Consider the following 13,723-nt stretch of genomic DNA (forward strand, 5'->3'; position numbering starts at 1 on the left):
CTGGAGCTACAATATGGTCCCTTGGTATTGAGTATTCTAAGTTTCACTTACGACGTTAGTATTCTTACTAAATATCATAGAACCTGTCATGGAACACTTGTAACTAGGATCTACTAAATAGATAATGAAAAGCAAAAGAACTTTTGCCCTGAGCACACACTATGCACGGACCATGTTAAGAATTTTGCGTTCCCCCTTTAGAACCTTAAAACCCCTTAGATACGCCCTTGTGCCCAATAATGAGAAAATTCAACCAAATTAGAAGCTCACTAAAAGTGCTGATCAATAAGCGAAAACAGTAGGGCTGTGCGAGTACTCGAACATCATCGACTACTCGGCCTTTTTTGAGGTCGATTACTCGAACTCGACCTTGTAATTGGAGAATACTCGTCAATTACCGAGTACCAAAAAATTGTATATTCGGGTACCCGTTTACTCGAATAAGCTGCAGCTGTCTAAACTCGTCAAGTATTTGTTTTATCTATTCTCGTTGCTTCAAAGTTCAAAGAGGGGTTTTTACAACTTTTTGGGGGCAATAAACGGTACTTACGAAGTTGTGGAAACTGGTTCATTTAAATTAAAGGAATATTTTTCAGCATTGAAAGCCTAGCTAGCTGATTACTCTAAAACCCGACTCGTTAAAAATTTTACTCTAGGTTTAATTTTAGTTACTCGACTCGAATAAGAGAAATTTTCTCCTTAATCAAGTACTCGACTTCAATATTACTCGGCTCAAATACTCGATGAAACAAAATTTTATACCTGATAACGGACTCGATGGCCCAAAACCACTATCTCACACAGCCCTATTTATATAAAATCATCTCCAACTGTCTTGCCCCCCGTCGAACACTGCTGCCAGAACTTTGATGACAGCTTAGGCAGTATAACGTAAAACATGTTGTAAGTCCAGTCACGGTAGCATTATATTTAATTTTGATGGTGATTTTATGGAAGCACCTATAGCGCTGTACGAGATTTTCAATAAGCTTAAAATTAAATGGGCACTGTTTTTGTTTCTTCAATAAACGCGAAAAACAAATCGCTAAATGTTTAAATGGTGTCGCCGAAATATGTAACAGCTTCCCCAAAACTTTTCGGACAATTTCGCTAAACGTTTGGTCCATTTTGCTAAAATTTTGTACAGTTTAGGCAAACGTTTGGACGATTTCGTTAAAAGTTTGAACAGCATCGCTTAAATATTTGACAATTTCGCGTAACGCTTAATTGTTTTGTTAAATGTCGCCGTGGGCTTTCTTTTATCGAGAACTCTCTTTAAGAAATTGTCCTCTCGCTTCCTTGTTGTCGTTTTCCATCCCATTATTTGGCTTTCGACAGCTTCCTTTCAGTTGTTTCCGACTGTCAACGGATGAAAGACCCGATATACTTGTCTTTCTCGGTATGTTTGGAATGAGATCCCTTCGAAAAACCAAAATCTTCCTCCTCGGCGAAATCCTGGTCTGAGGAATCACTCTCAAGTCAGTCGATTTGATCGTTATTATTTCGCTTCTCATTGCGGAAAAACTTCGCTAATTATTTCCTCCCGCTCACCATCACTCATTAAAGGCGTTTCGTTGGATTTATTTTGTTGTTGAAAGGGCCATTCATCACATTCACGGCTGTCAGAGCGGTCCAACACAAAACGTTAAGAACTAACATTGGTTTTTGTCGTTCAACCGTTCAGTGTTAAATGTCGGGATTTCTTTTAGAGATCATCTTGTTTTGTAATCTTTCACTGTTTTGGCACGATAAAAAGTGCAGTTGCTCAAACTACACATGATCCGGTTCAAGTGACCGAATTTTGTCATGTTACGGAAGGACCACAATCACTTAAGAAACCAGCTGTCGCCGAAAGTCATGTATTTAGAAGGAAATTAATTAGAAGTTCACTGAACTCTGCCTTGATATTAGCAAATCAAATATTGTGCTCAGCAGGGCCGGATTAAGACCCTGTAGGGCCCTAGGCCCTAGCTAATTTTGGTGCCCCCTTTCAATGGCGCGCTAGGCGCTCCCGCAATTTATAATTGACAAATGGATGGAAAATACAATTTCAATGTAGACTTTGTGGATATTTTGGTGGCGTTAATAAATGTTTGCTTTACATGGTATTGAAAAATGTGGACGCATTTACTAAAATTGTGAATAGTAAATGATAAAATTTTGGTTTTATCATACGGTCCCAGCTGTTGCACATTTTTAAAGCTACGCAATCAACACTCTAATCGATAATATCAAGACGAGTATATACAGGATGTCTGATTTTGCTCGGAAACGGTTTTTATTTCAGAAATTATAATAGATAGAGTTTGAAATTTTCAGGTAATACGTATGACGTAAGGAACTATATAGTTCCTACATTTTGGAAAAATTTAAAGAGTGTATTTTGTTTTTTTTAAAAATGTATATTTTGACCGGTAGGTGATAGACGAAAGCTGTCAATGAGAAAGTTGTAGAGCATGCTTGAAAATATTTTTTTTCTGTTGGAAAAGACCGATTTTCCACAAATGTATGAGGTCATGAAAAATAACAAGTTGGTTATAGGAGGCAATAGCCATGCTCCAAAAATTTGGAAGTTTACTTCTTGTGTGCCTAATTTGTAGCTTATCAGCATAACACATTACATTAGTTTCGTATGAAATAAAATGTCCAATAATACCTCGGTTTTCTGCGATAACGTTTATTAGTTTGTAAAAACGTTCATGGTCTAATTAGAACTTGATTCTAATTAAAATTTAGCTACTTGTGCAAAAATACTGAATAAAATTAAGAAAACACCGATAGTTAAAAGTGCACAAAAAATATTTTATTATTAAAAATTTAAGCCCGACTAGTTAATAACTCGACCGAAACTAGTCGGGCTTAAACTTTTAATAATAAAATATTTTTGTGCACTTTTAACTATCGTTGTTTTCTTAATTTTAAGAAACAACTTACCTATATTTTAAATATGGTAAAATACACTTCTTATACACAAATATAGTCAGAAAGATACTATAAAAACACAAAAATGAAAATAAAATAAAATTAGTGTGGATAAGATTTGTAAATATCATTTTGAAACTAATAATTTTTACGCTTTATTTAAGTCAAGCAATTACATTTATAAAAATGAAAGACGTTAAACAAAATAAAAATTTGTAAATATTGTAAATATTTTAAGACAATAAAGAAATTAAGAAATGTTTTAATTAAAATCTCTTTTATTTTCTACAATAGTTACCTTTTATTACTATAAATATTCCAATATTAAATGGGAACCGCTGCCCTAGAAGAAGTGCATTCGGAAAAATTTTAAATATTGGAAATTTGTACAGAAATTATCTCCAATTGGCTATAGACAGAATATTTCACCCGGCGAGGAGTTGTACACTAACTCATATACAAACTAAGACGTTAAACAAAATAATATTTTAAGTCAATAAAGAAATTAAGAAATGTTTTAAATAAGATCTCTTTTTTCTACAATAGTCACCTTTTATTTCAATAAATATTTCAATATTGATATATTATTATTATTATGTTAATATTAAATCGCACTATTTTAAGAGGAGTTAAGCCAGTCAATGGTATACAACATTACAAAAAGTTCTAATGGTACTGATTCACTATGTCAATTATTCTAGATTTCGTTTTGAACTGAGAGACTGTTTAAACTAGATCGCGTGTTTCACTTTTTCTTTCTAGTTTTCTGCTCTCTTCCAACTATCTTGCAATATTTTCAATCCAATTATATCTGTTAGACTGTTTTTATATCTTTAACTTTATTTCTCAGTACCATTTCTCTTTGACTAGCTTCATCTAGCTTCAATATGCTTTTCCATTTCTTCCAAATGCTTTCTTATTTCTTGCACATCTAGCCACGTCACATTATACTCTTCCACTATTTTACTCGCTTCTTCAAATGTATTGAAATCCATATGGTTATAAGTAACAAAACATAATTAATATAAAAAGTTCAGAAATGCTAAAATTTAGGTCGTCTGAAAGACCCTGCTCTCTACTACGTCACAAATGTTTTGTTAAAGAGAATAAAATTAATTATATACTCCATTTAATATCATGAAGTGTCTATATACCAAAATGGCTCTTCAGCCAACATCACAAGCATTTTGTTAAAATAAATATCCCAAGTTTTAGTATGAGAAACGTATCTTTCTCAAGTATTGTAATTGTACATGTGATTCCGTATGAGGCCCTGGTAAATTTATATATACGTAACGCTGCTCATTTCAAATGGATATACGAATACGTTAAATTACATTCCGATACACAAAAATATATACAGGGTGTCTCAATTTGCTCGATCGGGCCATTTTTCTCAAAATGTATTTATGCTAGGGTTCTGAAATTTTCAGGGTATATTTGTTAGGTATGGAAGGCTTTGGTTACTAAATTTCAGAAAAATCGAACGATTTTGTGCCGTTTTAGAAATTTATTTTTCACCGGTATCACGCAAAATGTTTCAATAGAAAAGTTGTAGGGCATAGTCGAAAGTGTAAAAATAATTTTGGTTCGGTTGAAAAAGACCTATTTTTCTCTGAGTTTGAAGGTCGAGGGAAAAACAAGTTGTACTAGCAGGCAATAGCCTTTAACGTAAACAATCGTACATAATCACAACACACATGTACATTTATTTTAGGGAACTTATGCTTTCAGCTATGTAGTTAATAATCAGATCTGCAAAAAGTTATTGTTAAAGAAAATTATTACGTTCAACACCTAATTAGACAAAGTAGACAAAGACCGCGTCTTCCATTTCGACGTGGTTACGAGTAAGATCATCAAACAAAGATTTGTAGACCAAAAAGTACGCTTATTTTTCTTTTGTTGTTTTTTAACGTGAAATACCAATTTTCCGAGTAGTATTTAAAGCGTTTACATTTCAAAGTTAAAACATTATCCCAGCTTGGCCGATTGTTGTCCAGTATGCCTCTTTACACTCGAGATCAGCGCGCTCATATACTAGAATTGTTTTACGGAGAAAGTCGTCGTAATGCTACTCTAGTAAGTCAGTTATTTAGACGAAGATTTCCCAATTGCAGACCAAGTTATACGACGGTTCTTAGAGTGGTCCGCGACTTCGACAACTGGGGTAATATCAATCCGAGGTTTCATGGTCGTGGTCTCCAGGACATCGACATGGAAAACACCATACTTGCCTACTTCATCGCCTATCCTCGAGGACTGCCAGCTTTGACTTAGGGTTGGATCGAAACTACGTTTGGAGAACACTCAAAAGACACCATTTTCATCCTTACCGAGAGACACTTCACCAAGGACTGCATGACGGTGATAGACAGCGCCGACTCGACTTCTGCAATTGGTTTTGCCTCATGGCTGACGCACACCAGGATTTTCACGATCAACTACTGATGTCCGACAAATGTTCATTCGGAAGAGATTAGCCTTTCAACCGTCAAAACCAACATATGTGGGACTACGAGAATCCACACTGGGGATTTCCTCACCGCCACCAAGTGCATTTTCGCTTAAATGTGTGGGCTGGTCTGTTAGGTGACAGAATTATTGGCCCGTTCTTCCTGCCAAATCATCTGAACGGTCAAAACTACTTGGAGTTCCTTCAAAATGAAATATCCAACGTGTTGGACGACATTCCTCTGGCCGAGTACAGACGCATCTGATTCCAGCAAGATGGGGCGCCACCTCACCAATATCGTGACGTGGTTGCATATCTAAACGACGAGTTTCCTGGAAGATGGATCGGAAAAACTGGTCCTGTTCGTTGGCCTGCAAGATCCCCTGATCTAACACCACTCGACTTTTTTCTTTGGGGATTCGTAAAGGACTACGTATACCAAACACCTGTGACGAGCGTTGAAGATTTACGACAAAGAATCATCGAAGCATGTCGCCGGGTGACTCCAGAAATGGTTCGGGGAGCATTTCGCAATATGCAACATCGTGCATATTTGTGCATTGCATAAGAAGGTGGCATTTTTGAAAACATTTTGTAGAAGTCATTAAAAACATTTGTCACTTGGGCTAATTATTATTTGTTTATTTTTCGAAATCTTATAACTGAAATGCATGTTACCTACAATTCGTTAAAGGCTATTGCCTGCTAGTACAACTTGTTTTTCCCCCGACCTTCAAACTCAGTGAAAAATAGGTCTTTTTCAACCGAACCAAAATTATTTTTACACTTTCGACTATGCCCTACAACTTTTCTATTGAAACATTTTGCGTGACACCTACCGGTGAAAAAATAAATTTTCCAAAACGGCACAAAATCTTCGATTTTTCTGAAATTTAGTAACCATAGCCTTCCATACCTAACAAATAAACCCTGAAAATTTCAGAACCCTAGCATAAATACATTTTGAGAAAAATGGCCTGATCGAGCAAATTGAGACACCCTGTATATATCTCGATGTGGAACTAAAAAGGGAAACGAAGAGGGAGTCGGAAAATACGCCATAAAAATCGAGATACTCGAGCGCTACCGTGTGAGGCGGCTTAGAACTAAGAGTGATATTCCTACGCGAGCTGTGCGCTAGTAAAATGGTGCCAATTCTCTGTGCATCTAAAATGTATCAGGTTACGGCTTAAAGACTTTCAAGCTAATGGCCAAGTTATAAAAAAATGCGATGCTAAATACATTGAAACATTTTATTTATAACAAAGCTTTAACAAAGTTAGCCTTGTCTCAACGTCACACACATTCAAAATACGCAGAAGTAACGTTATACTACACCCAATGCAATATCAAACATTTAAGTAACATAAACAAAAACAAAATAAACATCTACGTAAGGTGTTTATTATCTTCCCACCCAAACAAATATTACATTTATTTTTATCCCGGTTTTACTGGTATTTAAACTTCAGAGATGAAGTCGTCAATGGCTCATCGGTAAAACGTTCGCGTCATAAGAATGTGCCCCGGGTTCGATTCCTGATGACGATCGTATTTAACTACAAATTTATCAATTTCCACACTTGACAATTTTATATATATCATAAAAAATAAAATGGTACAGGGAAAATTGACGTTAATAACTTTGAAACTGCTTAAAACAGTTTCGCCAAAGTAAAACACCGTAGCTTAACAAGCGTCGGTGGCTCAGTGGTTAGAGTAAATCTTTTGAACGCAGCAGAGCTGGGTTCGGTTCCCGGCTGGCGCCAATAAATCGCAAATAGACACTAAGACGAATACCGTGAACAATTGGTGGAAACCCTACCATTGGAACTTAAGATGTTGCTATAGCACTCGGTTCGTCCCAAAAGTCAATAAGAAGAAGTTGAAGAGAAAACGCCCGTACACACACAAACTCAACACCCGCAGCCGTCATAACACAACAAACACAAACAGAACACACGCAACACCCACAACCGTCATAACACAAACTCGACAATCACACCCTACATATAAACATTTCAATAACGAAATTTCCAATCAAACTGACTAAAACTGCTGCGCCGGTGAGCATTAACGAAAAAACATATCCAAACCAAACCCAACCGCAAATTAATCCGCTAACGCTTACCGTCGCACGGTGGTTTTGTCAACCCTTCGACTTCGTTCCCTAATTCCTAGCAACTGCGAATGCAGAGATTTCGAGAAAATGCGAACGCGTTCGCCGGCCGGACACATAGACACACAGACAGACACACAGACATAGTCCCCTCGGAGAGGTAAAAACTAACTAGGTGGACCACCCGCGGGTTCTACCCTTTAACCATCTTATCTCTGCTGACTGCGCTAAAACCTACACGGTGATTGTAATACCCCTCCTAGGAGACTTTGTCTCCTCGGAGAGGTAAAAAGTGAATTGGCTTACACCGAAACTTAATATAGATGGCAGTAGCGTTTCTATCGAGTGACAAAGAAATCAATAAACCCACTTAGCCCTTTCACGCGCTTTTTAAGTTATCCAGTTTCTCACTAGGCGGCACTCTTTCTACTTTTTTGATTTGCCACCTTCCCAAATGTATAACCTCCATCCGCGAGTAACTTTAAGTTGAAAAACGCCACCGGGGCGTAACATCTGGGGGGATATTGGGACTATGTAGCCCCTGGAATTTAGACTGGGGGACAACCTATGCAATTGCCACCTCCCCCGGAAAAATGCTTCTTTCAGCTTAGAATTAAGTAATTTAATGACCCACACTCTGAAAAAATGAAGAAAAACGGAATATCCTATTTTAATTTCCACCAGAAAGACCAAATCGAGCTTTCAATAAATGTAAGGGAAAAATATTATTTTCTAAATAATAATAACGATATTTTCTAAGTAGAAACTATCAGCGTATAGAGTAGTTAGCACCGCGTGGTTTTGGTAATGGCCGCCATTTTGGGCGCAAATTATTTATCTATAGGAAAGAGCATGGATGACGTACTAGGGGTGGTAATTTATTACCCCAATTACCAAAAGGTCATCCTTCAAAAAGTCCAATTGACCCCCCTGGCGCCAAAATGTTGCTACGCCCCTGTATTGACACACTTTTGGTAATTATGTCAATTTCGGATGTGGTTATGGCGTGTAGATCTGGGAATGGGGGTGTATTGAGGAGAGTCCTGTTCAAGTGTCGGATCAGGGGAGGGGGGGGGGGTCTTGCCGAGAAAGGTCTTTGGTTACCCAACTAATTAGCACTTGTCCGAGGCACTTAAAGGTGAAATATCCTGCGTTGGGCGGGCGAGTGTGACTTTGGGCGCCGACTTGGGCCGTTGCTTCGGCGCCTGCAAACCCCTCCCCCCAAGATAGAACAAAGCTTTCTTATGTAATAGGTTTTTTATTGGTTTATTTCATTTACACCGGTGTGTACTTATCAGAGCGTACTAACTAACGGTTCAAAATTTAATTTTACAGCCTGGGGGGGTGTAACGCCTCTGATTTCTAAATGGACGGAGTTAAGAATGGCAAAGGCTTACGGAGACACGAGGTTGATGGCCCCTGCAAGTTCATCTTTCTTCGAGGACACGCTCCCCCCTCACCCGACTCGTCCTCGCGTCAATTCTGAGCGTCACCTGACTATTCACTCGAGGAAGGGTCGGCTATTTGCAGACTATTCGCGGCGCTTCCAGGTGGTGGGGCGTTGAGCGCAATGCACGGATTATTTGTCAGTCACGTAGCTGTAGCCGTCACGCGTTCATTTGCATACCAACCGTAAATTCGTACCTTTCGTTCCATAAATCAGATCGGAACATTTAGGGTTTGCGCCGTTTTTAACTATAATTGTTACCTAACCGCGCTTGGATGAGGTTCTCGAGGGTCGTGTATTATTTGTCGCATCTGAATAATAAATTATCCTTAACCTCGAATTTTGCAACGGCTAACTTACTCTTACGAATAGCATAAGCGTTGACGTCACTAAGGGCCTTTGGCTGAATTGAAGATCCTTAAAGGAAATAGGTCCGTCTGGCAACACTGCCTGTTTGCCTTAAAACATTCGTCTAATTAAGAACTCAATCCTGTTAGCTATATCGTATCCTTGTGCGCAAATAGAAGTCGAGTTCACGTACGTTAAACCTCCGAAACGTCGCTAGCGACTAGACGTAGCATCCGTTCCCCTTTCTCATTGGCTGTGGATTACGTCATGTTTCTTTTACGGGGTCTATCGAAATAGTGAATGGATGACTATGTCTAGTCCTAAAGGATAGGCTGGTCCTCTATGGCCTAGTTTTATTAATTTAAGTGGGTTTAGATTAGGTTTAGGTTCAGATTAGGTTAGGTTAGATTAGGTTAGGTTAAGTTTAGGTTCGGGTTAGGTTCGGTTTAAATTAGGTTGTGTTTAGATTAAGATTAAGTTAAATTAGGTTCGAATAAAAATACTAAGCTTAGGACTTAGAAAATTTGGGGTGCTAGAATATTTTTAACCAAAGAAAATTTGAGCCGTTATTGTGCTTAGTTATGGTTATATTAGGTTAGGTTTAGGTTAAGGTTAAGTTAAATTAAGTTCATATATTAATACTAAGGTCTATTGGATGGAAACTTTTGGCTGCTAGAAGATGTTTAGTTAGGGTTATATTAGGTTAGGTTTAGGTTAAGGTTAAATTAAATTAAGTGCATATATGAATACTAAGGTCTTTTGGTTGGGCTGCTAGAATATTTTTAACCAATGAAAATTGGAGCCGTTGTTGTGCTTACAAGGAGACTACTCGAGGTGGTTATCACCGATTTTGTTGAAACTCGGGGGTTAAGTAGACATGGTAGTATGAAAATTTCCAAAGGGAAAAGTTGCAATGGGCTTTTGTTTTCCTATGGCAAGCGAAAATGTTTTTAACCTCTCCATTTAAAAAAGCATGGGATTTTCTCGGTTACCGGAATTTTGTTAAAATTTAACCAAAATTTATCAATTTTACCCAAAATCCTTGATCAATTTTACCCAAAATAGGTCAAATTTATTTTTTTGGGTAAGTTTTGAAAATATAATTTTTTTAAGTAAGTAAGTACCCCGTGAAACCGAAAAAATCCCATGCTTTTTAAAATGGAGATTTTGGTTTTGAGAGATCAAAAACATTTTCGGTTGCCATGGGAAAACTAAAGCCCATTGCAACTTTTCCCTTTGGCAATTTTCATACTACCATAAGGTCTACCTAACCCCCGAGTTTCAACAAAATCGGTGATAACCACCTCGGGTAGTCTCCTTGTTAGTTATGGTTATACAAGGTTAGGTTTAGGTTAAGGTTAAGTTAAATTAAGTTCATATATGAATACCAAGATCTTTTGGTAGAAAAATTGGATTTATTTAACCAATGCTCGGAAAATTCGATTCGCGTTTCGCTACTTTATTCCCAAAACCAGGTATCTCGGAAAATTCGATTCGCGTTTCGCTACTATATTTCCAAAACCAGATAACTCGAAAAATTATTTTTCAATAAAATTCCTCTTGATTGTAAATTTGTTCAAATTTAAATTTAATATTTATAAATTAATTTATAGTTAAAAAAACGGAGGGATTGTGTGTACTAATTAAGTGTTCATGACATCTTGTTTCGCTCCTAAAGGGTAGGAATATTCGTTTCAGTGGCACCAAAACATGTATTAATTAATTAATAATGTAGTTAATTTTCTCACAAACCAACTATATTTCTTACATTTAGTTAAGGTATTATTATTTGATAAATATTGAATCAAGAATGCCTTTATTTTTTATATTTTGAAGATTTCTATGATAATAATGCAATCTTGATTGAATATTATTATTAGTAATATCAAAAGTATATAATATTTATCTTACGTAATAAGTATAACTCTCCCAATACCGCTGCAAGCGTTCGTTGATTTTTAAAAAGTAATTTCAAAACCAAAAACTGCGAGGATAAATACATGGTATAGTGAGTTTATAAATCTATTACATCGATAAAATATGGTCTGTTAGGAAATTCACGCCCAGTAAAATCCGGGTCGAAAATATTTAATTATTTTACTATCGTAAGAGAATTAATATAAACTTCTGGTAATATAAATTAATAAACCGAAATAAAAATCATATAACTCTAGTTACTTGGCATTCGCCATTTTATGATGAAAATGTGTAAAATATCCGGATATTTGCGTAAGGTGTGGACGCAATTGAAAATATTGAAGCGATAAAACTGAACGGTGGCGACAGTTGGCTTCCGTGGTCATTGACTGACCAGACGACTCAGACAAACGGTCTGCCGTTCGTCTTTTCAACTCGCGTCGATCTTAAGAACAAAATCTGAACCGTCTAGACTCTTACGAGCGTCTGGGGACGAGCTAATGCCTCTTTTTCTACCTCATAATTTGGCCGCTCAAATTAATGGAAGATGACCGGCGCCTCGATTCGTTCCAATGGCCAGTCACGTGTTCATTCGGCATTTGCCGCGCCGTTCTCTTTATGCACCAAATGTTTTTAAACTCCGTGATAAACAGCACTAAACAATTACATAGGATCATAAGTTACTTAACAACGTTTAAGTATGACCCTATTCTACCTATTTAAATGCGTGACTTTTCTAGTAATATTCCTAATTTAATTTTCGCGAGCTTTTAATTTTTACCATTTGAATGACCAGCGAAGGCTTAATGAAAATTGAATCGATTTCAACAATAAAAGTAACGTTTAATTTGGCAAAATAATGATAAATTATCGAAATGGTACATAAAATTTACTATATCTTATCGTTTCTGAAGGTATTTAATATTTGAATTTTAGACTTAAACACTTTTGTATTGATCGAAATTAATTTGGCAGTAATTTTGCTAACTGAAACAATTAACAGAAATTTATTAATTGACATACTTACCGTATATTACATTACTTTTAATACTATTGAAACCAAACGGGCTTAGACGAACGAGAGACGGTGGAAAAGCGAGCAAATTGCCGGTACACACGACTTGCTTAATGGCGTTTTTGTTGGTATTTTAAACTCTTTTGTTTATCACAAAGGCGAACGATCTTTTCTTTTTTACCATTATGTTTTGACTAGGTGTTTCACCTTTTAAATTAAAACAATAAAGTTGATTCAATTAATTCCAATCAAAATTTTACATTTCTTATACTGTAGGGAGAATGACTATGAGACGATTTTTAGAGTTTCTCGTCATCAGTGATGCCAGATCGTAAAAATTAAATTTCCCTTTCGCGGTGTAAAAATTTCCCGTTTCGGATCATAATACCATAGTTTTCCAAAACCCGAGAAACATTCATATTTACATAACAAAATTACATAAGGTGGTTTTAATGCTTTTAAAAGTAATTAACCCTGTAAACCTTTAATATGGAAAATACAGCGCCATCTGCATTATCAATATCGAACTATATATTCATAATTCATCTCTACCAACTAACATTGTTTGATTTTTAGGTTTAGTACTTTGAAAGCTTAAATAAAATACTAACTAAATTCGATGCAAGCGTAAATTAATATCAGTTTCTAATTTTGTTGTATTTTTTTCTTCAAATTCAATCAATTTGGCCAGATTTTGTGAATTTTTAATAGCTTCGCTTGAGAATCATCCTCGCCTCAAATTTCCCTGGAATTCGCCAATTTTCGGTCTGATTTTACATTTGCATTTTTCGAATTTTCTCAATAGCTTTAGCAACTTTTGTAAATAAATTTATTATTGGAATTATCGTTAAATTCTCAATAGCTTTAGCAACTTTGGTAAATAAATTTATTCTTGGTTTTATCGTTAAATTATCAATAGCTTTACCAACTTTTGAAACTAATTTTATTTTTGGTTTTATCCTTAAATTTTTAATAGTTTTGTCGACTTTTGTAAATAAATTTATTCTTGGTTTTATCGTTAAATTATCAATAGCTTTACCAACTTTTGTAAATAAATTTATTTTTGGTTTTATCCTTAAATTTTCAATAGATTTGCCGAATTTTGAAACTAAATTTATTCTTGGTTTTATCGTTAAATTCTCAATAGCTTTAGCAACTTTTGTAAATAAATTTATTATTGGAATTATCGTTAAATTCTCAATAGCTTAAGCAACTTTGGTAAATAAATTTATTCTTGGTTTTATCGTTAAATTCTCAATAGCTTTAGCAACTTTTGTAAATAAATTTATTATTGGAATTATCGTTAAATTCTCAATAGCTTTAGCAACTTTGGTAAATAAATTTATTCTTGGTTTTATCGTTAAATTCTCAATAGCCTTACCAACTTTTGTAAATAAATTTATTCTTGGTTTTATCGTTAAATTCTCAATAGCTTTAGCAACTTTTGTAAATAAATTTATTATTGGAATTATCGTTAAATTCTCAATAGCTTTAGCAACT

Source organism: Leiobunum rupestre, chromosome 10, assembly GCF_980474605.1.
Source record: "Leiobunum rupestre chromosome 10, qqLeiRupe1.1.hap1, whole genome shotgun sequence".
Classification (NCBI taxonomy): Eukaryota; Metazoa; Arthropoda; class Arachnida; order Opiliones; family Sclerosomatidae; genus Leiobunum; species Leiobunum rupestre.